The following is a 5300-nucleotide window of genomic DNA, read 5'->3' as shown; positions in this document are numbered from 1 at the left end:
ATCTGTTGAGTCAGGGGTCGAGACGTGGCTGCACGATCTGTTACAGCCATGCGGATAAGATACCTGTCATCTCTACTGTTATTGATACGAGGCCGTTGGGATCGAGCACGGCATTCCGTATTACCCTCCTGAACCCACCGATTCCATATTCTGCTAACAGTCATTGGATCTCGACCAACGCGAGCAGCAATGTCGCGATACGATAAACCGCAATCGCGGTAGGCTACAATTAGACCTTTATCAAAGTCGGAAACGTGATGGTACACATTTCTCCTCCTTACACGGGGCATCAGAACAACGTTTCACCAGGCAACGCCGGCCAACTGCTGTTTGTGTGTGAGAAATCGGTTGGAAACTTTCCTCATGTCAGCACGTTGTAGGTGTCGCCACCGGCGCCAACCTTGTGTGAATGCTCTGAAAAGCTAATCATATGCATATCACAGCATCTTCTTCCTGTCGGTTAAATTTCGCGTCTGGAGCACGTCTTCTTCGTGATGTAGCAATTTTAACGGTCAGTAGTGTATATATACAGAGATAGGGCCATGTCCAGTACAAGGCGAAAAAAATGGAGGAGAGGAAAACGACTTCACTGGTCCCTCACATGGTTCGGTTATGAAGAAAACTTTGTCCAGACAATCTGACTTAAATTCAACAGAAAAACTCGGTCTCCATTCATAAAAAATGGATATAGAAAACAACTACACGGCGAACCGAGAGGCTGTCGTGGCTAGGTCGGTGTACAGTGGTTCAAATCCCGGTCCAGACATTCATTCACTCATTAGTTTACAATATTTTCCCTAACTTGTGCTCTGTCCCTGACTGCCTCATCGACGACGCGACGTTAAACCCTGGTCTCCTTTCTGCTAAGCGTGAAAAATCTTCGTGTCACACAGAGTTTAACTGCCATATTAATATAATGTATGAGTTCCATGATCGAGACAATACTGCACATTAAAATACACTGACGGAAATCGCAACGCCGCGAGAAGGAGTTGTGCGACACAAACGAAAGTCTGAGGGGGGGGGGGGGGAGGCGTGTTTCTACATCAGAAAGATGATGTTTATTCAAATTTACCTTAAGAGTGGTGCTATTAGCTCCACTATTAGTGTGCAAATCAAGTTCGCTTCAAATACACGCTATAACAGTCTTGAGCGTTAGTTGTCTTTCAGGACGGACGTGATGGGTATATGTTAATCAAGAATGACTTTAAGGCGACAAAGGCGCCATTAGAATGTTCCTGCTGCCATTCTTCAGAAAGACTTGGCGGGAAAGTGGCCACAGCACATCACTGTTGACAAAGGAGGTCACGAGAATGTACGATGGCAACAAGACGGTGCTCCGGACTGCCTAGTGGCACTGCCAAGAGAAAGACCATTTTGTTCGCCGTATGGTTATGGCGCATCGAACTGCAACTGCACCAGCAGCAGCAATTTGAGCAGCTGATGGTATCAGTGTCAAACAACTAACAGCTACGAATCGGTTACATCAACGACAGCTCCGAACCAGGCGCTCTGTATCGTGCATTCCACTGATACCAAACTACAATACTACCGGGCAGATTAAAACTGTGTGCCCGACCGAGACTCGAACTCGGCACCTTTCCCTTTCACGGGCAAGTGCTCTACCAACTGAGCTACCGAAGCACGACTCACGCCCGGTACTCACAGCTGTACTTCTGCCAGTACCTCGTCTCCTACCTTCCAAACTTTACAGAAGCTCTCCTGCGAACCTTGTACAACTAGCACTCCTGAAAGGAAGGATATTGCGGAGACATGGCTTAGCCACAGCCTGGGGGATGTTTCCAGAATGAGATTTTCACTCTGCAATATCTTTTCTTTCAGGAGTACTAGTTCTGCAAGGTTCGCAGGAGAGCTTCTGTAAAGTTTGGAAGGTAGGAGACGAGATACTGGCAGAAGTAAAGCTGTGAGTACCGGGCATGAGTCGTGCTTCGGTAGCTCAGTTGGTAGAGCACTGGCCCGCGAAAGGCAAAGGTCCCGAGTTCGAGTCTCGGTCGGGCACATAGTTTTAATCTGCCAGGAAGTTTCATATCAGTGCACACTCCGCTGCAGAGTGAAAATCTCATTCTGGAAACATCCCCCAGGCTGTGGCTAAGCCATGTCACCGCAATATCCTTTTTTTCAGGAGTTCTAGTTCTGCAAGGTTCACAGGAGCGCTTCTGTAAAGTTTGGAAGGTAGGAGACGAGGTACTGGCAGAAGTAAAGCTGTGAGTACCGGGCGTGAGTCGTGCTTCGGTAGCTCAGTTGGTAGAGCACTTGCCCGCGAAAGGCAAAGGTCCCGAGTTCGAGTCTCGGTCGGGCACACAGTTTTAATCTGCCAGGAAGTTTCATATCAGCGCACACTCCGCTGCAGAGTGAAAATCTCATTCTGGATACAGTACTACCATTTGCGACTGCTGTGGTGTCAAGCGAGAGTTCGTTGGAGGGCAGGGTAGAGATGTGTCGTGTTTAGCGATAACAACTGGTTTTGTCTCGCTGCGTGTGATGACCGTATGTTTGTCAGGGGGAGGCCCGTTGAGGGCCTGCAATCAACCCTTCTGTGTGCTACACCCACTGGACTTACACCTGGAGTTCGTATGACAGCTGGGGCATTCTTGTGGTTATCCCATGCACGCTGACTGCAAATCTGTACGTCGATCTTGTGATACGGTCACTTTTCCTGCTATTCATGAACAGCATTCCATGGAGTGTTTCTCAGCAGACTGACGCTCGCCCACATACTGCTGTTGTAAGCCAACATGCTCAGTGTCGACATGTTTCCTTGGCCTTCTCGATCACCGGATCGGTTTCCATTCGAGCATATATGGGTCATCATCTGAGACATCTCTAGCGTCATCCACAAAGAGCAGTAACCCTCACTGTATTGACCGACCAAATGCAACAGACATGGGTCTCCATTCCACAAACTGAAAGCCGGTATCTGTACAACACTATGCATATACGTTTGCATGCTTGGATTCGATGTTTTGGCAGTTACGCCGATTATAAATTTGCCGGCATTTCTCATTTGAAAAGGCTATTTCATACTTACATTAACCTGTAATCTTGCACTGTTAACCCTTTAAATATGCTACCTAGACGAATGTATTCCTGAAATTTAATTTGAATTCATTATTTCTTAGCGCTGTGACTCTTTTCCATCGTCTATATGAACTAACAGTCTAGTTGTGCAGAAGTTTGGAACTATATTTCCTGTCACTTCATGAAGGATGTAGTACAAAAGAAGCTTATAAAGTGAATAGTGCTATGAAAGGTAACATTAACAATAAATTAATCTGTGCACTTTTTCCCGCAGATTTTGTCTTTTGGAAAAGCATGTACGTTTTAGACGTTCTCAGTATTTGGTCAATGATTCAGTATATACATTTGTAGTAAAGAATGGAAATCTAAACAAGCATTAGACAATCTTCCTGGTTACATCCTCTCCCTCTCCTTCCCTCCCTCCCTCTCTCTCTCTCTCTCTCTCTCTCTCTCTCTCTCTCTCCCTCTCTCCTTCCCATTATATCCCTTTTCCAACAACTCGAGCTAATAAATTCCTATCGTGAAACTTTCTGGCCAATTAAAAATGTATTCCAGACCAGGCGTCCAACCTGGAATCCTTACTTTCGCTTGCATATTGCAGGAAACTTCAGTGTAGTTTGGAAAGTAGGAGAAGAGGTTCTGGAGGAAGGAAAGTTGAGAGAAACAGGTGTTGAGGGCAATAGTGTTTCGTGACCGGATAGTTTAGTCAGTAGAGCACTTGCCCTCATGAAGGAAAGGTCGGAGGTTCAAGTACTGGTCCGGCACATAGTTTTAATCTCCCAGAAAGTTTCAAATCAGCACAGACTCCGCTGCAGAATTAAAATTCATTCTGGAGTTCTGCCTGTCTTCGTTCAGAAGACATCCTACATATACACTTCCACATGCATTCCGCAAGCCACTCTGAAGCACATCGTGGAGGGACAACAATATAGATTTTTATTCCTGTTACATTCGGGTACTGAGCGAGAGTGAAAACGGCTGTCTATATGCCGTTTCTTCTTACTATTAGGTTCGTAATAAGGTTCCCGAATTTAATACTTATAGCAGGTGTAGGTGAAACTAAGTTAATTCTTCCATGTTTTTACCAGCTACGCGATTCCGCTGTGACAGCTCGAGATTCATTCAAAGGAAGTCTACAGTCAATAGCGCGTACATACCCAGATAATGCTTCAAATGGTTTACATGGCTCTGAGCACTATGGGACTTAACATCTGAGGTCATCAGTCCCCTAGAACTTAGAACTACTTAAACCTAACTAACTTAAGGAAATCACACACATCCATGCCCGAGGCAGGATTCGAACCTGATACCGTAGCAGTCGCGCGGTTCCGGACTGAAGCGTCTAGAACCACTCGGCAAACACGGCCGGCCCAGATAATGCGATAATAGTTGGAGGAGACTTTAACCAGCCGAGTATAGACTCAGATGCCGATGGATTTATTGCGAGAGTACAGACCGACAGTCATGCGAAATACTTCTGACCACGTTTAGTGACCCAGAACGAAGTCCCAAGCGACTAGGAAAAAGCGCAGATGATTCCAGGGTACAAGAACGGATCCGCAAAATTACAGACCATATCTCTAACTTCTGTTTGCTGCAGAGTCCTTCAACATATTCTCAGTTAAAATATAATAAACTTTCTTGAGGCTAAGAAGCTTATATCCACGAATCAGCATTGGTTTAGAACGTATCACTCGTGCAAAACTCAGCTCGCCCTTTTCTCACATGATATTCTGAGAGCTATGGATGAAGGGCAACAGGTAGATTCTACATTTCTAGACTTCCAGAAAGCATTTGAGACGGTGCCCCATTGCAGGCTGTTAACGTAGGCAGGATCATGTGGAATAAGTTCACAGATATGTGAGTGGCTCGAAGACCTATTCAGTAATAGAACCTTACATGTTATCCTCAGTGGCGAGGATTCATCAGAGTCAAGGGTATTGTCAGGAATGCTGCAGGGAAGTGTGATAGGATCGCGCTGTTGCTCTCTGCATACATAAATGATTTGGCAGACAGCGTGGGGAGCAATCTCCAGTTGTTTGTTGATGATGCCCTGGTGTACGGTAAGGTGTCGAAGTTGAGTGACTGTAGAAATATATGAGATGGCTTAGACAAAATTTATAGTTGGTGTGATGAATGGCAGCTAGCTCTATATGTGAAAAATGTAGGTCAATGCATAAGTAAGGAAGGCGTAACGTTGTAAAGCGATATGAGGCGGAACGAGCATGTGAAAACTGTGGTAGGTCAGGCAAATGGTCGAC

General features: G+C 45.7%; 1 non-coding gene across 1 annotated transcript; it reads left to right on the top strand.

The window, feature by feature from the left end:
- The first annotated feature begins 2246 nt into the window (after positions 1–2246).
- Trnas-cga (transfer RNA serine (anticodon CGA)) lies at positions 2247–2321 on the top strand. The gene has a single exon. It is a non-coding gene; the product is annotated as a tRNA-Ser (tRNA).
- The last annotated feature ends 2979 nt before the right edge of the window (positions 2322–5300 follow it).

Source organism: Schistocerca gregaria, chromosome 4, assembly GCF_023897955.1.
Source record: "Schistocerca gregaria isolate iqSchGreg1 chromosome 4, iqSchGreg1.2, whole genome shotgun sequence".
Taxonomy (NCBI): Eukaryota; Metazoa; Arthropoda; class Insecta; order Orthoptera; family Acrididae; genus Schistocerca; species Schistocerca gregaria.
Note: the sequence above shows the minus strand (reverse complement) of the source record. Positions and strands in the feature narration are given on the sequence as shown.